General features: G+C 31.1%; 1 protein-coding gene across 4 annotated transcripts in view; it reads left to right on the top strand.

Annotated features, from left to right (window-relative positions):
- Corin (corin serine peptidase) overlaps positions 1-27,279 on the top strand; it is a 300,751-nt gene that overhangs the window by 172,811 nt on the left and 100,661 nt on the right. The window lies entirely within an intron of this gene.

Genomic DNA, 27,279 nt, shown 5'->3' with positions numbered 1-27,279 from the left:
TTCCACAAAACGTGGATTTTTTAAAAATATTTTTTTAAATAATTCCACAAAACGTGGATTTTTTAAAAATATTTTTTTAAATAATTCCACAAAACGTGGATTTTTTAAAAATATTTTTTTAAATAATTCCACAAAACGTGGATTTTTTAAAATATTTTTTTTAAATAATTCCACAAAACGTGGATTTTTTAAAATATTTTTTTTAAATAATTCCACAAAACGTGGATTTTTTAAAAATATTTTTTTTAAATAATTCCACAAAACGTGGATTTTTAAAAATATTTTTTTAAATAATTTCCACAAAACGTGGATTTTTAAAAATATTTTTTTAAATAATTCCACAAAACGTGGATTTTTAATTTTTTTTAAATAATTCAAAAACGTGTATTTTTAAATTTTTTTCACAAAACGTGGATTTTATAACACAGGATTATTATTTTTTAATTTTAATAATTCCAAATATTTTAATAATTCCACAAAACGTGGGGATTTTTTAAATAATTCCAAAAAACGTGGATTTTTTAAATTTTTTTTTTTAAATAATTCCACAAAACGTGGATTTTGTAAAAATATTTTTTAAATAATTCCAAAAAACGTGGATTTTTTAATTTTTTTTTTTTTAAATAATTCCACAAAACGTGGATTTTGTAAAAATATTTTTTAAATAATTCCACAAAACGTGGATTTTTTAAAAATATTTTTTTAAATAATTCCACAAAACGTGGCTTTTTTAAAAATATTTTTTTAAATAATTCCACAAAACGTGGATTTTTTGAAAATATTTTTTTTAAATAATTCCACAAAACGTGGATTTTTTAAAAATATTTTTTAAATAATTCCACAAAACGTGGATTTTTTAAAAATATTTTTTAAATAATTCCACAAAACGTGGATTTTTTAAAAATATTTTTTTAAATAATTCCACAAAACGTGGATTTTTTAAATTTTTTTTTTTTAAATAATTCCACAAAACGTGGATTTTTTAAATTTTTTTTTTAAATAATTCCAAAAAACGTGGATTTTTTAAATTTTTTTTTTTTAAATAATTCCACAAAACGTGGATTTTGTAAAAATATTTTTTAAATAATTCCAAAAAACGTGGATTTTTTAATTTTTTTTTTTTTTAAATAATTCCACAAAACGTGGATTTTGTAAAAATATTTTTAAATAATTCCAAAAAACGTGGATTTTTTAATTTTTTTTTTTTAAATAATTCCACAAAACGTGGATTTTGTAAAAATATTTTTTAAATAATTCCACAAAACGTGGATTTTTTAAAAATATTTTTTTAAATAATTCCACAAAACGTGGATTTTTTAAAAATATTTTTTTAAATAATTCCACAAAACGTGGATTTTTTAAAAATATTTTTTTTAAATAATTCCACAAAACGTGGATTTTTTAAAAATATTTTTTAAATAATTCCACAAAACGTGGATTTTTTAAAAATATTTTTTTAAATAATTCCACAAAACGTGGATTTTTTAAAATATTTTTTTAAATAATTCCACAAAACGTGGATTTTTTAAATTTTTTTTTTTTTAAATAATTCCAAAAAACGTGGATTTTTTAAATTTTTTTTTTTTAAATAATTCCACAAAACGTGGATTTTGTAAAAATATTTTTTAAATAATTCCAAAAAACGTGGATTTTTTAATTTTTTTTTTTTTAAATAATTCCACAAAACGTGGATTTTGTAAAAATATTTTTTAAATAATTCCACAAAACGTGGATTTTTTAAAAATATTTTTTTAAATAATTCCACAAAACGTGGATTTTTTAAAAATATTTTTTTAAATAATTCCACAAAACGTGGATTTTTTAAAAATATTTTTTTAAATAATTCCACAAAACGTGGATTTTTTAAAAATATTTTTAAATAATTCCACAAAACGTGGATTTTTTAAAAATATTTTTTTAAATAATTCCACAAAACGTGGATTTTTTAAAAATATTTTTTTAAATAATTCCACAAAACGTGGATTTTTTAAAAATATTTTTTTAGATAATTCCACAAATCGTGGATTTTTTAAATAATTCCACAAAACGTGGCTTTTTTAAAAATATTTTTTAAATAATTCCAAAAAACGTGGATTATTTAAAATTTTTTTTAAATAATTCCAAAAAACGTGGATTTTTTAAATTTTTTTTTTTTAAATAATTCCACAAAACGTGGATTTTGTAAAAATATTTTTTAAATAATTCCAAAAAACGTGGATTTTTTAAAATTTTTTTTAAATAATTCCAAAAAACGTGGATTTTTAAAAATATTTTTTTAAATAATTCCACAAAACGTGGATTTTTAAAAATATTTTTTTAAATAATTCCACAAAACGTGGATTTTTTAAAAATATTTTTTAAATAATTCCAAAAAACGTGGATTTTTAAATTTTTTTTTTAAATAATTCCACAAAACGTGGATTTTTTAAAAATATTTTTTTAAATAATTCCACAAAACGTGGATTTTTTAAAAATATTTTTTTAAATAATTCCACAAAACGTGGATTTTTTAAAAATATTTTTTTAAATAATTCCACAAAACGTGGATTTTTTAAAAATATTTTTTTAAATAATTAAACAAAACGTGGATTTTTTAAAAATATTTTTTTAAATAATTCCACAAAACGTGAATTTTTTAAAAATATTTTTTTAAATAATTCCACAAAACGTGATTTTTTTAAAAATATTTTTTTAAATAATTCCACAAAACGTGGATTTTTTAAAAATATTTTTTAAATAAGTCCACAAAACGTGGATTTTTTAAAAATATTTTTTTACATAATTCCACAAAACGCGGATTTTTTAAAAATATTTTTTTACATAATTCCACAAAACGTGAATTTTTTAAAAATATTTTTTTAAATAATTCCACAAAACGTGGATTTTTTAAAAATATTTTTTAAATAATTCCACAAAACGTGGATTTTTTAAAAATATTTTTTAAATAATTCCACAAAACGTGGATTTTTTAAAAATATTTTTTTACATAATTCCACAAAACGTGGATTTTTTAAAAATATTTTTTAAATAATTCCACAAAACGTGGATTTTTTAAAAAATATTTTTTAAATTACAAATAAATCGTAGATTTTAATTTTTTTTTCAAAAATTTCACATTACATGGATTTTTTTTAAAAATTCAAGAAAACGTGGATTTTTTACTTTTTTTTAAATTCAAGAAAACGTGGATTTTTGATTTTTTTTAAATTCAAGAAAACGTGTTTTTTTAATTTAATAAAAAGTGGATTTTTTAATTTATTTTCACAAATTCCAAAAACGCGAACATTGTAGTTTCAGAATCCGCAAAAACTTCCCAGGTGTAAGCACCTTCCATTTAAAGTTGCTTTAACAGCACCGTGTTGGGGGAAGCCTTTCCACTAGAACGACGCTCACGGCGGAACAACCAAACAGGTTGTTGAGCTGATATACTGGAAAAAAATCTTCTCCTCCTTATGAAGATGGTACATTGGAGTCATAAGGAGACACCCTGTTGCAGTCCTTAGGACGCTATTCTGGCAGGTTTAAATTTTCTTCAATCACAGACCAGCCTATTGCTTTGTAAGAGGCCAACAAAGTTTACTTATCAGCGCCCAAGTGCTGCCGACCAGCTACTTGAGAACCTTGTTCCTACTTCTGATTTTGTAGCAAAGAGCTGTGGCTTGCGCGAACGACTTAAAAATGCTGTCGAACGTTACACCAAATTTCTTATCGTAGTTATTGGTCGGAATCAGGACACCATCGCCCAATAGTGTGGCAGTGGATTTAACGTCAGATATTTTCATGTTCATGTTCCTCATCCCGCCTTAGGGAACTCCTTGTTTGACTCTAAGGGCATTGGACATCGTATTTCTGAATTCTAGAAACGACTGGCGTCCACAAATATAGTTGATTATCCAGGGTTCTAAATGCGAACAGCTTGGCAAGGTCGAAGGTCTTCGTTAGGACAAACGCCACCATAACATTTCGGTCGCACGGCCTGTTTTGGTTCTGTCTTCGACTCATATGTCAGGATATTGCGTGTAATGCTGTTGTTGTGCTGTGCATATGTCGGAATCCATGCTGAGGTTGGGCAAGTGGAAAACTGATTCTCATCATTAGGAAAAGCCTCTAGAATCTTTGCTACTGGCGATCGGTCTGTACGATTTACGTCTGCAGACCTGTCTTCTGTAACGAGACCACCCTGCCAACCTTCCAGGCTTCTGGCACACTGTGGTGGGCTAACGATAGATTGAGGACACTTGTTAAATACTCAACCCCGGGTTCATCCACTTATTTAAGCATTATCATTGAGATTCCATGTGGGCCCAATGCACAGTGGAAAAAATACCGATCTAGCGCGCCAAAAGTCAAAAAAATCACATACGCCAATTTAAAAATGATGGTTGCAGTATTAATCTAAGGTGTCCACAGAATGCAACGGCATTTAAAATAATTTGTTTTGCATCAGTCTAAGCGGAATAACGGTCCGTTTTTGGTTGACATTTTTTAACTACTATTCATAATAAAGTTTAGTAGTAAATTTGTGATCGTCGCATGCACTCTTCCTACAAAGTAATTTTAAAGCTTTATTGAATTTAACATTTCGTGAAGCAGGTGATTTAAAAAATGTTGAATATAAGATGTTATTTATTGCAACTCGGATTTTACACTTAAAACAAGTGACATCCGATTTTTTTCCAAATTGAGCACTTTGTTAAAGCTATTATTAAGGAGTGTCGCGGGATGGCGCGTAGATTTTTTATTTTATTTTTAGTACACATAGTTCTTAACTAATTTGTAAAATTTTAGCTGCAACAAACTGCAACATTTTATTTTATTACTATTTTTTATCAATATCATTTTTTATGTAAAAATGCTGAAATTAGAGCGGTACCTTTCTATGGGGGTCATATCCATGCGTGTACCTGTGCCAAAAATTCTCCGTCGGAATATTTTATACCACCAACGAAGGTTAAATGTAAACTTTCAGCTATATCGGTTGGATAATATGGCTAAAACCTCCAAAATTACCAAAATCGGTGGTACCGGTCTATGGGGGCTATATGAAAACAGGGTCCTATACCGAAAATGTTTATAGGAGTGTATGCATAACCCCCACGGACACTAAATACCAAATCCTAGCCGTTTCGGTTGGATAATGTGGTAGAAATCCTTAAAATACCGAAAATCGATAGGTACCATTCTACGGTAAAAATACAAATTTACCAAATATATTAATAAATGAAGTAAAATTGTCAAATTATAGCTGTACATATCGAATTTATGGACAAACATACAATAAAACTAGACTTTTACTTTTGGCGTGCTAAATCGGTACTTTTTTCCACTGTGCAATGGTCGTAAGACACGACGGTCGAACCCGGTTTTTACTTTTCTACAATTATATTTATGAAGGAGTATTTTTAAAAGAGCTGTTGTTAAATACATTCCTAGGTAGAAGCTTGAAAATCACGAGAAGCTCCTCTAACGTGATCCCTTATCTTTGTTTTGCTTATTCTTACTCCTTGTTGTAGACACATTCCAAGAAGCGAAAGGATATTATTTCAACATTAATATATACACGACTCTAGTTTCCCACATTCAACAAATGACCTTGCTAAGATATTAATTAATTTTTTCAAAGAATGACAGGTTGATTATGTGCATATGTGTGTGTGATCATTTAATGATTACCTTGAAAGCATTCATTCTAAATAGCAACAACAACAACGAAAAAATTCACACACACAAATACCTATGGCAATGACAAAACAAAACTTCAAACTGAAATGGATTTTATTGTTATCCGGCTTTTGGCATTGGCAACGGCTTCTGTACACACACACACAACAGACAATATCTTTTTCGAGAGGTAGTGAAGCTTAGCTTTCAAGTTTCCTGTTTAATCTGTGCAAGTGATTGCTAACAAGAGCATGGATGTCAACTGTTAAAACAACAGCAAAAACAGCAATAACAACGGCCAAACGGTTCTTGTTCTGTTGCACTTTACCTCTATTTCCTTCGACTTAGGCACATGTTATATTCAGTGCTTTTCCGGTTTTATCGTGTTTCCATTCGAATGCTTAGCTTGGCACAAAAAACAATTGTGCAGAGGCGGGGGAGCATGAAGAAATGCCATCCAATATACAAACCAGACAGACACTGACACAAGAGCTTTAAATCAACACACAAACTTAACTGTTTTGCACACGTTTTGTTTTTTTAATATTTGTTTTGTTTTATAAGTTTTGTTGTTTGCCCAGAAAAAAAGTAAGTTTCCTTGCGTAATAGTTATTTCGTTGAAGGTGGTATGAGTTAACAAGGACCCAACAGCCGCTACATTATCTCTAGAATCCCCTTAAATACTACGCCACTGTTCTGCTACTATTTGAAACAGAACGAAAAAAAGACAATGTTGAAATTGTCTCTACAAGTTTGCTCTTTTTGTTTGTTTTGCTGACAATTAATTTTTCTCGGGGATTACTGAGAATATATTTGGATACTTAGCACAGAAATATTAATAAAAATATGAACAGCAGTGAACATTTCAGGCTTTAGATAAATAATAATTTTCGCAAAGATATTAGATCTCATTTATCCTTTTCTATTCTTATTCCTATACATACAAACATACATATGTAGGTATGATTGTAAGAAATTTAATAAGGGTTTACCACATACATATATAAATCATATTATTAAGGAAAATGTCTCATATTTCTATTAGGATTTTAAAGAACTTGTCTGTCGATGTACCTGAATCGAACCATGAGGTTCGGTCTGGAATAACTATTTCTCTTTATTATATTTTCATTTTCAATGTGTTAATCTTCTTTATTCTTCTTATGAATTTGACATGACTTATAAAGATTAGCAAAATGGTCAAAACAAACATGATGATTAAATGTTTCTCAGGGCGTATGACAACATACTTAAATTACTTATACGTTACCATGGCACATGCGAGTTTGTTAGAAAGAAAACAGCTCGTTTTCTGGACATTTTTCTGGACTGTAACATATAAACATAAAATATAAAATATATAAAAATTTAAAATATAAAATATAAAATATAAAATATAAAATATAAAATATAAAATATAAAATATAAAATATAAAATATAAAATATAAAATATAAAATATAAAATATAAAATATAAAATATAAAATATAAAATATAAAATATAAAATATAAAATATAAAATATAAAATATAAAATATAAAATATAAAATATAAAATATAAAATATAAAATATAAAATATAAAATATAAAATATAAAATATAAAATATAAAATATAAAATATAAAATATAAAATATAAAATATAAAATATAAAATATAAAATATAAAATATAAAATATAAAATATAAAATATAAAATATAAAATATAAAATATAAAATATAAAATATAAAATATAAAATATAAAATATAAAATATAAAATATAAAATATAAAATATAAAATATAAAATATAAAATATAAAATATAAAATATAAAATATAAAATATAAAATATAAAATATAAAATATAAAATATAAAATATAAAATATAAAATATAAAATATAAAATATAAAATATAAAATATAAAATATAAAATATAAAATATAAAATATAAAATATAAAATATAAAATATAAAATATAAAATATAAAATATAAAATATAAAATATAAAATATAAAATATAAAATATAAAATATAAAATATAAAATATAAAATATAAAATATAAAATATAAAATATAAAATATAAAATATAAAATATAAAATATAAAATATAAAATATAAAATATAAAATATAAAATATAAAATATAAAATATAAAATATAAAATATAAAATATAAAATATAAAATATAAAATATAAAATATAAAATATAAAATATAAAATATAAAATATAAAATATAAAATATAAAATATAAAATATAAAATATAAAATATAAAATATAAAATATAAAATATAAAATATAAAATATAAAATATAAAATATAAAATATAAAATATAAAATATAAAATATAAAATATAAAATATAAAATATAAAATATAAAATATAAAATATAAAATATAAAATATAAAATATAAAATATAAAATATAAAATATAAAATATAAAATATAAAATATAAAATATAAAATATAAAATATAAAATATAAAATATAAAATATAAAATATAAAATATAAAATATAAAATATAAAATATAAAATATAAAATATAAAATATAAAATATAAAATATAAAATATAAAATATAAAATATAAAATATAAAATATAAAATATAAAATATAAAATATAAAATATAAAATATAAAATATAAAATATAAAATATAAAATATAAAATATAAAATATAAAATATAAAATATAAAATATAAAATATAAAATATAAAATATAAAATATAAAATATAAAATATAAAATATAAAATATAAAATATAAAATATAAAATATAAAATATAAAATATAAAATATAAAATATAAAATATAAAATATAAAATATAAAATATAAAATATAAAATATAAAATATAAAATATAAAATATAAAATATAAAATATAAAATATAAAATATAAAATATAAAATATAAAATATAAAATATAAAATATAAAATATAAAATATAAAATATAAAATATAAAATATAAAATATAAAATATAAAATATAAAATATAAAATATAAAATATAAAATATAAAATATAAAATATAAAATATAAAATATAAAATATAAAATATAAAATATAAAATATAAAATATAAAATATAAAATATAAAATATAAAATATAAAATATAAAATATAAAATATAAAATATTAAATATTAAATATAAAATATAAAATATAAAATATAAAATATAAAATATAAAATATAAAATATAAAATATAAAATATAAAATATAAAATATAAAATATAAAATATAAAATATAAAATATAAAATATAAAATATAAAATATAAAATATAAAATATAAAATATAAAATATAAAATATAAAATATAAAATATAAAATATAAAATATAAAATATAAAATATAAAATATAAAATATAAAATATAAAATATAAAATATAAAATATAAAATATAAAATATAAAATATAAAATATAAAATATAAAATATAAAATATAAAATATAAAATATAAAATATAAAATATAAAATATAAAATATAAAATATAAAATATAAAATATAAAATGTAAAATATAAAATATAACATATAAAATATAAAATATAAAATATAAAATATAAAATATAAAATATAAAATATAAAATATAAAATATAAAATATAAAATATAAAATATAAAATATAAAATATAAAATATAAAATATAAAATATAAAATATAAAATATAAAATATAAAATATAAAATATAAAATATAAAATATAAAATATAAAATATAAAATATAAAATATAAAATATAAAATATAAAATATAAAATATAAAATATAAAATATAAAATATAAAATATAAAATATAAAATATAAAATATAAAATATAAAATATAAAATATAAAATATAAAATATAAAATATAAAATATAAAATATAAAATATAAAATATAAAATATAAAATATAAAATATAAAATATAAAATATAAAATATAAAATATAAAATATAAAATATAAAATATAAAATATAAAATATAAAATATAAAATATAAAATATAAAATATAAAATATAAAATATAAAATATAAAATATAAAATATAAAATATAAAATATAAAATATAAAATATAAAATATAAAATATAAAATATAAAATATAAAATATAAAATATAAAATATAAAATATAAAATATAAAATATAAAATATAAAATATAAAATATAAAATATAAAATATAAAATATAAAATATAAAATATAAAATATAAAATATAAAATATAAAATATAAAATATAAAATATAAAATATAAAATATAAAATATAAAATATAAAATATAAAATATAAAATATAAAATATAAAATATAAAATATAAAATATAAAATATAAAATATAAAATATAAAATATAAAATATAAAATATAAAATATAAAATATAAAATATAAAATATAAAATATAAAATATAAAATATAAAATATAAAATATAAAATATAAAATATAAAATATAAAATATAAAATATAAAATATAAAATATAAAATATAAAATATAAAATATAAAATATAAAATATAAAATATAAAATATAAAATATAAAATATAAAATATAAAATATAAAATATAAAATATAAAATATAAAATATAAAATATAAAATATAAAATATAAAATATAAAATATAAAATATAAAATATAAAATATAAAATATAAAATATAAAATATAAAATATAAAATATAAAATATAAAATATAAAATATAAAATATAAAATATAAAATATAAAATATTAAATATTAAGAAGATATAAAATATAGACTATGATTTATAACATGTTATTTTTTGGTCCCTGAAAATATTAAGGAGCAAAATTGAATCCACATTAAGGAAACCCATCCCAAGAACTTTACTTTATAACTTTTTATGTTCCTCTGCTTTATCTTCCTTTTCCTTCCCTTTCCGTATACCTACAAACATATGAATAAAATCTTGTGTTTTTTTTACTTTGTTCATAATGCAACAAAGATTTGTTCATTTTATTAGTTGTCAGTTGGAAAAGAAATCCTTCAAAGTATGTACTCAGCCTCTTTGTTTGATTCTTTTGTTTTTCTTATGGTATCATTCTTCTATGTCATCTTTAAAACATTTCTTTTTTTTTTGCTCTTGGTCACACGTCATTTGGTACGTACATGAGTGATTTGAAGTTCCTCCTAAATTATGTTACGAGTGTTGGAGGGTGGTATAGGAGATTTTTTAACGTCCCTGCTGTTGGGTTGGGTTTGTTTTCCAAATGACTCTGAAATGTCTGTTTGATGTGATACGTGCTGAGATAAAATGTATGACAGAGAAAACTATCACACAACTTGTAATATTATTGAAGTTTAAAATAAAATCTAAAGGACGAAGAAACTAAAAATTGAAAATGAAATATATATTAAATTTTACCTACACGGTTAAATAGGTAATGTTTTATAAGGTCCAAGGAAAAGTTTTTTTTAACGAAATTTTGTATGTATTAAAATTAGTCTTTACATGAAATAATGTTTTAAAACGTATATTTATTTCTCACGCTCATTTTACACACATACGTAGGTAGGTATTAACACCCACATACCCACCTGTAAACTAATACACCTAGAGATATATGTATGTGTTATGTATTGTTCTGTTTTTTTTGTCCTGTTTAATTATACCCTATACCACAATGTGGAAAAGGGTATTATAAGTTTGTTTTGGTAAAAATTCATGTAACATCGCGAAATATTCGTCGGAGACCCCCAATGTGGTATACCAATCTTCATATCTCGACGAGATAAAGCGATTTTGAGATGTGTGTCCGTCCGTCCTTCCGTCCGTCCGTCCGTCTGTCCATTATAAATTGTAAACACGCTCCAGGCCGCAATTATGGACCGATCGTCACGAAATTTTGTATGGAGGTCGGGTTCAGATCAGAATAGATCCCTATTCTCATTGGTGATGATCGTGAAATATTTAGCGGGTGAAATGGACCAAAAACATAATTTTTATCCGATTTTGTAGCTGCTCTGTAGGTCGCAATAATAGTCCGATCGCCTCGAAATTTTAAATAAGGGTAGTCTACATGACGAAGATGAAGCTAGCAATCTGAGATGGCGATCAGATAGTATTTAGAGGGTTAAATGGACCAAAACTTTTGTGTGAAAATTGTGAAAATTTTTAATATACAGCTTATATCTTAATTCCTGGAAGTGACATTTCGGGCAAGTGAGATATACTTGAAAGTGGAACGCTTGATCTTTCAATTGATGTCAATTATGTTGATGTACATGATCAGATAACAGAGTTACAGCCTAATATATTCCGTTATTTGTTGGTAGTGTAATAATAAACTCGCTAGAAGTCGCAATTATACATCAATAGTCGCGAAATTTTGCAGCGGGTAAGAGTATAGGTCGAAAAAGATGCCTACAATTTTGAATGATGATCTGATATTCTTTAGCGGGTGAAATGGACCATTACTTTTGTATGAAATATATAAAGATTTTATTTTTGGTCGATATTTTAATTCCTTGAGGACATATATATTTCGCAAAGTAGCCTACTTATGGAAAAAAAACTACTGACTTTTCCTCTGATGTAAATTGCAATAAAGTGTTTGCTAGATAACGTGGAGAGCGATTGTTCAGGGATAGTGGTATAGGGTATCCCATGGTCGGCTCCGTCCGACTATAGACTTTTCTTACTTGTTTTCTTTTAAGTTTCACAGAATAAAGTAAGCATAACCAGAATATGACAAAAGACTGTAACAATGCCAGGTCTGCCATTTTAGAATGCCTTTCGTTATTCCTCAGCATCATGAAACATGTGAATTATTATCAGATTGACACGCTTTTCCTCGTTTTTTTCTGGAGAAATTTGAAAAATTTTAAACAAATAACGTTTCCATTGTTAATTCCATTGAAATGTTAAATAAACACGACTTTTTAAAAAGAAATGCGTATTTATATACGCGCATATACAAATACATGCAATCGACATACAGACTGATATGTACATGTAGCGGAAGATGTATAACTTACACCTATGTATATGGTGATGATACCTTTTGCGGTTAGATATATTTACGCAATTTCTTTTATTTACTTAGGTCTGCGAAAAACCACATAATCAACTACATATGTATGTATGAATGTATGTTTATTTGGCAAACACTGAGTTATTTAAGGCCTTATTTGAAGATAAATTTTTTCTTGCCAAAATGTATGTCTATGCAGCCAAAAGTTATGCAATATTAATAACTTCCTTAATCACCGATTTTTAATGAGGTGTTTTAATGTGGTTTCAATATGTGAAAAAATATGACTTTAATAAAGAACTCTTTTGGGAGAACTCTTACCGTCGCATATTATTAATATAATGGTTCAAAGACAGGCTTAATGACACTTTTCTGACTATGGTAGTTTATTTTAAATTTTTATTTTATATTTTTAAATATTTCATATTTTTAATGTATTAAATGCATTAAGAAAACGGCCTACTATGAAAAAACGAAAGAAAAGAAAAACAAACCCCTCTAAAGTTGAAGAACCCCGCAAACGTTTTAAGTAACATGATCTGCGAATCTGCACCTGGAATGTTCGCACTCTTTATAGAGAACGAGCCGTCTTCGCATTGGCAGACGTACTTGAAAAGTACAGGACCGATATTACTGCCATACAGGAAATCGATGGATTGGGAAAGGAGTCACAACAACACGTAAAGGTGACGCACTGTATTATAGCTGCCATGGCGTAAAGCATGAGTTTGGTTGCGGATTTCTAGTTTGTCGGAGACTAAAACATCTGGTATCCAGCTTCACTCCAGTGAATGAAAGACTTGCTGCAATTCGAATAAAAGCTAAATTCTTCAACATCAGCTTTATTTGCGCTCATGCTCCCACTGAAGAAAAGGACGAACAGACCAAAGATATATTTTATGAGCGCTTAGAAGAAACATATGACCGTTGCCCTGCACATGACATTAAAATCATTCTAGGCGATTTTAATGCCAAAATTGGAAAGGAGAATATCTTTGGCCCAACAGTCGGGAATTTCAGTTTCCACAGTGAAACATCTGACAATGGTATGAGGCTGATAGACTTTGCAGCTGCAAAAACATGGTAGTTAGGAGTACCAGATTTAATCATCTCGATATTCATAAGGGCACCCGGCTGTCTCCAGATCAAAGAACAAATAATCAAAGTGATCATGTTGTGATAGATGGAAGACATTCATCGAGTGTGTTGGATGTACGATCGTTCCGAGGCGCTAACATTCATTCGGACCACTACATTGTTGCAGCAAAGGTACATACCCGTCTAAACGTTGCAAATAAAGCACGAACAGACACAACGCGGAAGTTGGACATCGATAGGCTGCAAACACAACAGATAGCCACAGCATATTCCACTCAACTAGCCTAATTGCTTAATGAGAGCACTCCTTGTCCCGATAACATATCAACACAATGACAAAATATTGCCCACTCCATGGAAACAGCCGCAAAATCCATACTAGGATACCAGAGACCTCCACAAAGGAATTCATGGTATGACCAGAAGTGTCGTGCTGCTACCGAAGAGAAAAATGCGGCATATAGAGCTACTTTACAATCAGTAGCAACGCGTAGCGCACGATAGAGATATCGGGAGAAAAGGAGAGAAGAGAAACGTCTTTTCCGCAAGAAAAAGAGAGAATGGAAAAGCGGGAGTGTGAAAAAATCGAGATGTACAGGAGACAGAATGAAGTCCGAAAATTCTACCAAAGAGTGAAACATCAAACAGATGGCTTTGGTACAGGCACATCCTCCTGTAGGCACCAGCAAGGTAATCTAGTAACAGATACAAATAGCGTGCTCAGGATATGGAAGGAACATTTCTCCAATCTGCTGGTATCCAATAGTAGCGAAGACGATGATACCACAGATCCAATCCCAGACGATGGTATAGAATGTATACCGCCCGGCCAAGATGAGGTAAAAACAGCAATCAACCGGCTGAAGAATAATAAAGCAGCAGGAGCCGATTGCTTACCAGCCGAGCTGTTTAAAACCGGAGGCGACGCGCTGATAAGGTGTATGCATCAGCTAGTTAGCACCATCTGGCAGGAAGAACGCATTCCCGACGATTGGAACCTGAGCATCCTGTGTCCCGTCCATAAGAAAGGAGATAAGACTTTATGCTCCAACTATAGAGGCATAAGTCTTCTCCCTATAGCCTATAAGATAGTGTCAGGGATATTGTGCGAACGACTAGAGCACATACAGCTCGTGATTCATACGACGTCGATATTCACCGTCAACGCAGATTGGTCAGTAGAATTTTTCTCTCAAACACGCCAAGCACTGCCTTATCTGCTTGCGCAAGTACCCAGGCTTCGGAACCAACCGTCAGCACGGGTAGTATCAGCGTTTTGTATAGTGTTATTTTTGTTTGACGAGATGTGGCTTTGTTTTTAAATTGCTTACTTAAACCATAGTAGCATCTCTTGGCCAATACAATTCTTCTTCTTATTTCACAACTGATGTTGTTTGATGTGATTATGGCAGTGCCGAGGTAGACGAAGTCTTTAACTACCTCAAAATTATAGGTACCAACTTCCACAGTTGGTCCGAGCTCTATGGACGCTTTGCGCGTCGACACCATCAGCTTGGTCTTTTCGCAGTTTACCGCCAGACCCACTTTAGCAGATTCTCCTTCGACCTTCATAAAGGTATCGGTTACTTCTTTTAGTGATCGTCCCATGATGTCTATATCATCAGCATAAGCAAGTAACATGTGGCTATTAGTGTAGATTGTGGCACTTCTTTTGACGTTTGCCTCTCGTATAACCATTTTCTAGCAGGATGTTGAAAAGATCACACGGAAGGCTGTCTCCTTGGCTGAAACCTCTTTTGGTACAAAACTCTTCAGAGAGGTTCTTTCCTATTTTAACTAAAGATCTTGTGTCAGTTAGAGTGATTTTACAAAGCCGAATGAGCTTTGCGGGGATACCAAATTCAGACATGGCTGGGAATACCATTGAAGGTAGCGGGCTGTCGAAGGCTGCTTTATAATCGACAAAAAGGTGGTATGTGTCGATCTGCATCTCTTGGGTCTTCTCCAGGATTTGCCGCATGGTAAATATCTGGTCAATGGTGGACTTGCCAGGTCTAAAGCCGCATTGGTATGGCCCAATTATTTCGTTGACCATGGGCTTTAGTCGCTAGCACAAGATCCCTGACACTATCTTGTAGGCGATAAGGAGAAGACTTATGCCCCTATAGTTGGAGCATAAAGTCTTACCTCCTTTCTTGCGGACAGGGCACATTATGCTCAGGTTCCAATCGTCGGGTACTCGTTCTTCCTGCCAGATTGTGCTAACTATCTGATGCATACACCTTATCAGCGCGTCGCCTCCGGTTTTAAACAGCTCGGCTGGTAAGCCATCGACTCCTACTGCTTTATTATTCTTCAGCCGGTTGATTGCTGTTTTTACCTCATCTTGGCCGGGCGGTATACATTCTATACCATCTTCTGGGATTGGATCTGTGCTATAATCGTCTTCGCTACTATTGGATACCAGCAGATTGGAGAAATGTTCCTTCCATATCCTGAGCACGCTATCTGTATCTGTTACCAGATTACCTTGCTGGTCTCTACAGGAGGATGTACCTGTACCAAAGCCATCTCTTTGCTGTTTCACTCTTTGGTAGAATTTTCGGACTACATTCTGGTTCCTGTACATCTCGATTTTTTCACACTCCCGCTTTTCCATTTCTCTCTTTTTCTTGCGGAAAAGACGTTTCTCTTCTCTCCTTTTCTCCCGATATCTCTCTCGTGCGCTACGCGTTGCTACTGATTGTAAAGTAGCTCTATATGCCGCATTTTTCTCTTCGGTAGCAGCACGACACTCCTGGTCATACCATGAATTCCTTTGTGGAGGTCTCTGGAATCCAAGTATGGATTTTGCGGCTGTTTGCATGGAGTGGGCAATATGTTGCCATTGTGTTGTTATGTTATCGGGACAAGGAGTACTCGCATTAAGCAATTGGGCTAGTTGAGTGGAATATGCTGTGGCTATCTGTTGTGTTTGCAGCCTATCGATGTCCAACTTCCGCGTTTTGTCTGTTCGTGCTTTATTTGCAACGTTTAGACGGGTACGTACCTTTGCTGCAACAAGGTAGTGGTCCGCATCAATGTTTGCGCCTCGAAAGGATCGTACATCCAACACGCTCGATGAATGTCTTCTATCAATTTGATTACTTGTTCTTTGATCTGGAGACAGCCAGGTGCCCTTATGAATATCGAGATGATTAAATATGGTACTGCTAACTACCATGTTTTTTGCAGCTGCAAAGTCTATCAGCCTCATACCATTGTCAGATGTTTCACTGTGAAGACTGAATTTCCCGACTGCTGGCCAAAGATATTCTCCTTTCCAATTTTGGCATTAAAATCGCCTAGAATAATTTTAATGTCATGGGCAGGGCCATGGTCATATGTTTCTTCTAAGCGCTCGTAAAATATATCTTTGGTCTGTTCGTCCTTTTCTTTAGTGGGAGCATGAGCGCAAATAAAGCTGATGTTGAAGAATTTAGCTTTTATTCAATTGCAGCAAGTCTTTCATTCACTGGGGTGAAGTTGGATACAAGATGTTTTAGTCTCCGACTAACTACGAATCCGCAACCAAACTCATGCTTTACGTCATGGCAGCTATAATACAGTGCGTCACCTTTAGGTGTTGTTGTGACGCCTTTCCCAATCCATCGTATTTCTTGTATGGCAGTAATATCGGCCTTGTACTTTTCAAGTACGTCTGCCAATGCGAAGACTGCACCTTCTCTATAAAGAGTGCGAACATTCCAGGTGCAGATTTGCAGATCATGGTCCTTAAAACGTTTGCGGGGTTCGTCAACTTTAGAGGGGTTTGTTTTTCTTTTCTTTCGTTTTTTCATAGTAGGCTGCTTTTTCTAGGGGAGGGTTACTAACCCGACGTTAACGTTCTTATGGGTGAACGCGCGGCACATGTTAGCTAACTACCTTAACGGATGTTAAAGGCTGTTCCCCAGGTGACACCACGGGGAGGTCAGTGTCCACTTGAGATGAAAGAGGGACCAAGATAAATCCTGGGCTTTGCCATGTTAAAACCGGTCAGGACCGTTCCTTGGTATCTTCCATCCCCTAGGTCATCCATATTTTTTGTATATATATATATATATATATATATATTTTTTTTTTTAATTTTATTTTTTATATTTAATATTTGATATTTAATATTGTATATTTTATGTTTAATATTTTATATTATTATTTTATATTTAATATTTTATTTATTAATTATTAATATTTCTTATTTTTTTATTTTATGTTTTATATTTTTTATTTAATATTTAACATTTTATGTTTAATATTTTATATTTTTTATTTCATATATTATATTATATATTTTGTATATATTGTAAATTATATTTATATATCTAAACATTTTTATTTCTATACATTTTCGCTTCATCCCTATCTTCATCTCACAAAATCATTTAAAACCCCATATGTCGTTGATATCATTCGAAATATTTTGTAATTGATTTTAACATAAAATATTTGAATAATCCTAATATTGCTGACAGTTTGTTGACATAATGGTGGTCAATTCAGATCAGACAATAAACATGTGCTACGTAAACAACTCATTCCCTGTGTGTTGCTATGTGAAAAAAAGAGATTTACGCACAAAATCCTTGGTGACACAACAGGAATTTTGACACTCGTTTAACTAACGTTTGTCCAATGTTTGTGTTTGCATTTCTTGGTTTTCAGCTTACACTCAAGCTGAACATTTGTTTTTGACACTCCAGCCAGAAAATGCGTCGAAATATTTTCCAAATAAACAAATAAATATACATACATAGATACCAAGTGAAAAAAGCTGAAAATAAGTTCGCCTCTATTTTCTCAAATTCCTCTTTTTTAAGGATTCTTTTATTTTATTTTGTTTTTGTTAGCCAATTTTCAGTGATGCTATGAATGCAAAAATATTTGTGGAACATTTTTCACAGACACTTTTGTTATCCTTAAACTGACAGTAAAATACAGATTCCTCGTGTGCATTGACGGATGGAGGGTGGGATGCCTGGGTGGGATGCCTGGGTGGGATGCTACTTTCCCTAAAAAATAAGTTCCCCACTGGTGGTGTTTGGCCATTTTTTGACAGTTTTGTTGCGGCCTTGCCAATGTGTGTGTGGGTTGGTGTTTCTCTTGTTCATCTACTCTATTTTGCTTTGAGTTTAAGCATATTTTTGGTTGTTAACTTCTAAGCTGTCATTTAGAATTCATGTCATGTTTCATGTTGAGCCAAAGTGCTGGCTATATTCAATTTTACTTTGCCGCATTTTATGGAAAGCAATGGAATGGCATTTTTGTGTCAAAAGTTTGGGAAAAGTCCTTATTAAATATTTATAAAAGTATACAAATTTTATTTAGGGGTCAGAAGATGATAAAGAAACAGAGACAGAGTCTGACATGCCATCAATGACACACAAAAAAAAATATATATCTAAAGCAAAGAAACGATGCCAGCCAGGCAGATCGCTGTAGTCCAGAGATGTCGTACACACATGGTCCTGTTTAATAGAAATACGATAAAATGCTAAGGGAAATTTCACATTAACATGTGCCATTATTTGTCTACAAGATTTTTCTAATCGCCACGAGGAGCATTGTTGTAGAGTGACACTGTCGCTCTGTCGTTCATTTATTGCCAATTCACAGAGAAAATAAAAATTAACCACCTTTCCCGCGTTCTTTTAAATAAACATTCATAGAAAAAGCCACCTCCTCCATATATTTAGGTTCATAAGTTCAAACTTGTACTTGAAGGTCATGCCAATTTATTCAGGAGGTAAACATTATCTTTTGATAATAACAACACAAATAATTAATTTTTTATTTTTCTGTTTTATAAATTTAATGTGAATTATCTTATTAAACAGGACATAGCTGGTGTTTCATAATTTTTTCGCATAAGCAGTGTCCAGTTTAAGGTTAAGTCTAGGATAGTTTGAAATTCTACAGCGGGTAGAGATAATTATCTTATAATTTCCCTGGATGGTGTTAAAAAAATATCTAAAGCAAAAACAATTGGGTACCAATGTGTAAAAATAACAATTGGAGCCAATCTTTCCGATACCTCCCCCACGAATGCCTAGCTATTTAAGATTATAAAAAGTTTAGATTGGTCTTGTATTCCTTCTTAAATTTGTACCGCTCCTAGGCTTTGTGTTCGTAAGTGTGTGTTTTTTATATTTGATAAGTTGATTTTGTTTCGCATCGACGTTGTTAGATCTGTTTACTACTCGCGGTATTTTTGTTCCACAAACATCCCAGACGGGACAGGGGAGACTGCTCTCTTTATATAGACTGAGTATATATAACTATCGGCTGTATAAGACTGGTTCTTTTTGAATTTGAAAAATAGCTCTATATTTTTGCTTTTGGTCTTTATTTTATATTGGCGTTATGACAGACCGACACCCTTATATCACATCCCTCCAAATATTTGGAAGGTAAATATATCTTCTCTTAGCAAATGCGTCTCCACAAAAACAATTTCATTGAACCACGCTCATTCTCTATTTTACTTATTTTACTCCTTGTGCAGAATCCCTTGCGCGCCTTACTTTAGATCAAAAAACCGATTGTTTACATCTATTTATTTTGTTCAACGTTGAACATACTTACTTACTTAGCTGGCCCATTACAGAACATTTGTTCCATAGGGCGAACTAAGAAAAGATCTCCATTTCTCTCTATTTGTTGCTTCGCATTCTGGAATACCGCGCCTTTTCATCTCATCATCCACTTGTTTGCGCCATCTATTTCATGGCCTGCCAATTCTGCGTGCACCACCAAGCGGTCCGTATTTATATGCCTTTTTAGCGGGTTCATCATCGCTCATTCTTATGATATGACCTAGCCAACGCAATCGCTGCATCTCGGTACGTTTAACTATATTGATGCCGTTGTATAGCAGATACTGCTCGTGGTTCATGCGACGTCGATATTCACCGCCAACGCAGATTGGTCCGTAGATCTTTCGAAGAATTTTTCCCTCAAACACACCAAGCACTGTCATGTCTGCTTGAGCAAGTACCCAGGCTTCAGGGCCATACATCAGCACGGGTAGTATCAGTGTTTTGTAAAGCGCTATTTTTGTTTGACGAGATGTGGCTTTGTTTTTAAACTGCTTACTTAAACCAAAGTAGCATCTGTTGGCCAATACAATTCTTCCTTTTATTTCACAACTGATGTCGTTTGTTGTGTTTACGGCGGTGCCGAGGTATACGAAGTCTTTTACTGCTTCAAAATTGTAGGAACCAACTTCAACAGTTGGTCCGATCTCAATGGACGCATTGCGCGTCGACACCATCAACTTGGTCGTCTCGCCGTTTACCGCCAGACCCACTTTAGCAGATTCTCCTTCGACCTTCATAAAGGTATATGTTACTTATTTTACTGATCGTCCCATGATGTCTATATCATCAGCATAAGCAAGTAAGTAAGTGAAGATTGTGCCACTTCCTTTGACTTTTGCCTCTCGTATAAACTTTTCCAGCAGGATGTTGAAGAGTCACACGAAAGGCTGTCTTCTTGTCTGAAACCTCTTTTGGTACCAAACTCTTTCCTATTTTAAATGAGGACCTCGCGTCAGTTAAAGTCATTTCACAAAGCCGGATGAGCTTTGCTTCTCGTATAAACTTTTCCAGCAGGATGTTGAAGAGTCACACGAAAGGCTGTCTTCTTGTCTGAAACCTCTTTTGGTACCAAACTCTTTCCTATTTTAAATGAGGACCTCGCGTCAGTTAAAGTCATTTCACAAAGCCGGATGAGCTTTGCGGGGATACCAAATTCAGACATGGCTTGGAATACCTTTGAACGCAGCGGGCTGTCGAAGGCTGCTTTAAAATCGACAAAAAGGTGGTAGTTGTCGATCTGCATCTCTTGGGTCTTCTCCAGGATTTGCCGCAGGGTAAATATCTAGTCAATGGTGGACTTGCCAGGTCTAAAGCCGCATTGGTATGGTTCAATTATCTCGTTGACCATAGGCTTTAGTCGTTCGCACAGTATCCCTGATACGATCTTGTAGGCAATATGGAGTAGACTTATGTCCCTATAGTTGCAGCATACAGTCTATTCTCCCTTCTTGTGGACGGGGCATAGGATGCTCAGGTTCCAATCGTAGGGTACGCTTTCTTCCTGCCAGATCTTGCTAACTAGCTGATGCATACACCTTATCAGCGCGTCGCATCCGGTTCTAAACAGCTCGGGTGGCAAGCCATCGGCTACTGCTGCTTTATTATTCTTTAGCCGATTTATTGCTGTCTTTACCTCATCTTGGCTGGGCGGTATACATTCAATACCATCTTCTGGGATTGGGACTGTGGTATCTTCGTCGTCTTCGCTGCTATTGGATACCAACAGTTTTGAAAAATGTTCTTTCACACTCCCGCTTTTCCATCTCTCTCTTTTTCTTGCGGAAAAGACGTTTCTCTTCTCTTCTTTTCTCCCGATTTCTCTCTCGCGCGCTACGCGTTGCTACTGATTGCAAAGTAGCTCTATATACCGCATTTTTTCTCTTCGGTAGCAGCACGACACTCCTGGTCATACCATGAATTCCTTTGTGGAGGTCTCTGGAATCCAAGTATGGATTTTGCGGCTGTTTGCATGGAGTGGGCAATATTTTGTCATTGTGTTGTTATGTTATCGGGACAAGGAGTGCTCGCGTTAAGCAATTGGGCTAGTTGAGTGGAATATGCTGTGGCTATCTGTTGTGTTTGCAGCCTATCGATGTCCAACTTCCGCGTTGAGTCTGTTAGTGCTTTATTTGCAACGTTTAGACGGGTACGTACCTTTGCTGCAACAAGGTAGTGGTCCGAATCAATGTTTGCGCCTCGGAACGATCGTACATCCAACACGCTCGATGAATGTCTTCCATCTACCACAACGTGATCCATTTGATTTCTTGTTCTATGATCTGGCGACATGCTTAAATCTGGTACTGCTAACTACCATGTTTCTTGCAGCTGCAAAGTCTATCAGCCTCATACCATTGTCAGATGTTTCACTGTGAAGACTAAATTTCCCGACTATTGGGCCAAAGATATTCTCCTTTCCAATTTTGGCATTAAAATCGCCTAGAATAATTTTAATGTCATGGGCAGGCCAACGGTCATATGTTTCTTCTAAGCGCTCGTAAAATATATCTTTGGTCTGTTCGTCCTCGTCTTCAGTGGGAGCATGAGCGCAAATAAAGCTGATGTTGAAGAATTTTGCTTTTAATCGAATTGAAGTGAGTCTTTCATTCACTGGGGTGAAGCTGAAGACCAGATGTTTTAACCTCCGACCAACTACAAATCCGCAACCAAACTCATGCTTTGTGTAAACTGCACCTTCTCTATAAAGAGTGCGAACATTCCAGGTGCAGACTCGCAGATCATGGTCCTTAAAACGTTTGCGGGGTTCGTCAACTTTAGAGGGGTTTGTTTTTCTTTTCTTTCGTTTTTTCATAGAAGGCTGTTGTTTCTAGGTGAGGGTTACTAACCCGACGCCTAAACCCAAATTTTTAACGTTCTTATGGGTGAACGCGCGGCACACGTTAGCTCACTACCTTTAACGGGTGTTAAAGGCAGTTCCCAAGGTGACACCACGTGAGGTCAGTGTCCACTTGAGATGAAAGAGGGACCAAGATAAATCCTGGGCTTTGCCATGTTAAAGTCGGTCAGGACCGTTGCTTGGTATCTTCTATCCCCTACGTCACCCACAACGTTGAACATATAAAGGCCATTAGTCCATCTGAGTATTATATTGAACGGTGGTGAAATGGATATCATACTCGGCTGGCATTCTGCATACCCGGGTTCTAATCCCGGGGCAGGCGACATCAGATTTTAAAAATGGTAGAATTAATGTTGCGATAATTCCTGAGTAATTCAAAAATTCATGGTACAATAATACAGGTAGCATTATCATGCCAGTTGATGGTAACATAATGTGTCAATTGCATTGAATTGATGTCAAATTTTGACATCTTATGTTGCCAACAATTGCCGATGCGGCTACTTGTGTATTTGTACCATGGAAAAATTGCAATTAAAATAAAATAATAAAAAAAAACACAAAATATTTTTTCGTCAATTCCAAGTTTATCGCTTTTAAAACTTCCAGTTGTGACGGAAGCGACAAGCCAGTTAGGGCCGAAAGAGTGGAACAGTTTCTTTAGTCATTTTTACCTTTTCGGCGAATGTCGCAGCTGACACCACAATCGCTTTTAAGTGACCTTTCCGTCAATCAGGCGATAGAAAATGTTTGCAGGGATTTACTTGGTAAAAGACCAATTCCTTTATTTATTATTGTCCTCCACAAATATACATTATTGCATACATATGTATGTGTAACCTAATTATATTCTCATCAATATTCTCCATTCAATTTTTTTATTAATATTTGGCCTTACCAAAGATAAGCGAACAGTCTACACCTTTAAGTTAGGTATATTGTTATACAACTAAATTCCAAAAAAATGAAAAGAACGAAAATAACCCGACTACTAAGGTGTGTAAATCCACAATGTGAGAGGAGAAAAGTAGTAACCCCTCATTGATTGGTGTTGAGTAAAACTTTTTCGATATAATAATGGTAATTTCCCTCACAATTGTATGTTTGCCTGGGGTCAGATGATTGCCCCACAAGACCCCCCCCCTTTTCTTGGTATTATGAACCGACGTATAACTATGTATGTGTTCTGTAATTGTTGCATTGTTGTAGATATTATTATAATGACATTACAGTTTTGCTTGCTAACAAATAAAAATGTGACCTGAACCGGATTATGACGATTGTGACAATGAACTATAAATCCAAAGAATTAATTGGGCATTTGTAATATGGCAACAAAGGGGAAAAAGGAGAACAGGTGATAACGTGTTTTTAGTTTCTTTGCAAATAAAACATTTATTGAACATTTATACTATTATTATTAATATCACAGTATGGGTCCTATGATGATTAGCTGACTTATTTGTTGTGTATATATTTTTATATACCAGTCTAATGGGTTTGATACGAAAGGCAAATATATAAAGGAGACTTGTCGCACTGGTTTTAGACCAATGTCGTTCTTTGGTATTGTTAAAGTTACGAAGTTTTTCGGCAATTCACACACACACGACCCGAACGCAACGAAAGAGCACAGAAAAGAGAGCAAATGTTTTGATTTGTTTTTGTTTTGCAACATGCGTGCATACAACCTTATTAACACACTAACAAAAAATTTTGGACCTATTCGGCTGATCCGTTTGAGAGTTATCGTGCGCTCCAACCACTACACATGGTGTCATAGGGGTATTTTAAACCATTCTTACTATTTTCTCAGGAAGTATGGACTTTCCCCTGAAAGAACCTGCACTGTCGTACCGGAGACAGTGAATAAAAGTTGTTATAAAAAACAGCAACATTTGAGAGCAGGCCTTAAACTGCACTCTTCACAAGTGTTGTGTCCAAATTCGAACCTGATTTATGTCCCTAGGGATATTACGATAAGAAAAGTCCAAATCGTGCGCTTCAACCACTACACATTGTGCAATAGGGGTTTTTTTAAACTTTCAGACTATTTTCTCAGGAAGTATGAACTTGCCCCTGATAAAACTTGTCGCAATAGAACGGTACCTCGCGATTTTCGTTATTTCGAAGGTTGCGGCCTCAATATTCCTTCGAAATGTCTAAAATTTGGTATTTACATTTCGCTAGGGGTATTTAACTTTCCCCTCTTACTTTGTTGGTATAGATCCACGCCTTCATATAGCCCTTATTGAGCGGTACCTCCCGATTTTCGGTATTTTGAAGGACGTGGCCTCAATATTCCTCCGAATTGGTTGAAATTTGGTGTTTAGTCATCATTTGGAATATGAAACTTTACCCCAAAATCTTGTCGGTATAAGTCCACGTCTTCATATAGCCCCCATAGAACGGTACCTCCCGGTTTTCGTAATTTTGAAGTTTGTGGCCACAATATTCCACCGAAATGGCTAAAATGTTGGTATTTAGTCTTCATTGGGAGTATGAAACTTTACCACAGAATCTTGTTGGTATAGGTCCACGACTTCATATAGCCCCCATTGAACTGTACCTCCCTGTTTACGGCATTTTGAAGGTTGTGACCACAATATTCTACCGAAATGCCTGAAATTTGGTATTTAGTCTTAACTTGGAGTATAAAACGTTCGCCCAGAATTTTGTTGGTATAGGTCCACGCCTTCATTAGCCCCCATAGAACGGTACCTCCCGATTTTCGGTACGTTGAAGGTTGTGGCCACAATATTCCACTGAAATGGCTGAAATTTCATATTTAGTCTTCTTTTGGAGTATAAAACTTTACCACAGAATATTGTTGGTATAGGTTCACGCCTTCGTATAGCCCCCATAGAACGGTACCTCCCGATTTTCGTTATTTTGAAGGTTGTGGCCACAATATTCCACTGAAATGGCTGAAATTTGATATTTAGTCTTCTTTTGGAGTATGAAACTTTACCACAGAATTTTGTTGGTATAGGTTCACACCTTCGTATAGCCCCCATAGAACGGTACCTCCCGATTTTCGTTATTTTGAAGGTTGTGGCCACAATATTCCACTGAAATGGCTGAAATTTGATATTTAGTCTTCTTTTGGAGTATGAAACTTTACCACAGAATTTTGTTGGTATAGGTTCACGCCTTCGTATAGCCCCCATAGAACGGTACCTCCCGATTTTCGGTATTTTGAAGGTTGTGGCCACAATATTCCACCGAAATTACTGAAATTTGGTATTTAGTTTTCTTTGAGGGTATTTAACTTTCCCCTCTTATTTTGCCGGTATAGGTCCACGCTTTCATATATCCCCCATAGAACGGTACCTCCCGATTTTCGTTATTTTGAAGGTTGTGGCCACAATATTCCTCCGAAATGGCTACAATTTGTTATTTAGTTTTCGTTGGGGGTATTCAACTTTTCCCCAGAATTTTGTTGGTATAGGTCCACGCCTTTATATAGCCCCCATAGAACGGTACCTTCCGATTTTCGGTATTTTGAAGGTTGTGGTCTCAATATTCCTCCGAATTGGTTGAACTTTTGAGTTTAGTCATCAAAAAACTTACCACATGAAATTTGTGGGTATAGGTCCACGCCTTTATATGACCCCCATAGAACGGTACTTCCCGAATTTCGCTATTTTGAATGTTGTGGCCTCAATATTTCTCCGAAATGACTGAAATTTGGTATTTTGTTTTCGTTAGGGCTATTCTACTTTCCCCTCTAATTTTGTCGGTATAGGTCCACGCCTTCATATAGCTCCGATTGAACGGTACCTCCCGATTTTAGGTATTATTACTATATGTCCACGTCTTCCTTTAACACTTATAGAACCATACCTCTTAATTTTTAGTATTTTTTAGGTTTCAGCCACATTATCTTGCCTCAGGAATTTGTCGGTATAGATCGACGAAATTTGCTGAAATTTGGTAATTAGTCTCCATAAACGAAAGGAAACTAGGTGCTTAATTTTACTTCAATATAACTCATTGTGGAGGGTATAACAAGTTCGTTCCGGCCGAACTTAACGCCGTTCTTACTTGTTTTTTTTTTATTTTTATCATCTATGAACATTGTGGTTTCATAATCCGCAAAAACTTCCCAGGTGTAAGGACCTTC

The sequence above is a fragment of the Musca autumnalis genome, unplaced genomic scaffold, assembly GCF_047663935.1.
Source record: "Musca autumnalis isolate F117 unplaced genomic scaffold, ASM4766393v1 scaffold_5, whole genome shotgun sequence".
Lineage (NCBI taxonomy): Eukaryota > Metazoa > Arthropoda > Insecta > Diptera > Muscidae > Musca > Musca autumnalis.
This window is presented reverse-complemented; position numbering and strand designations above follow the sequence as displayed.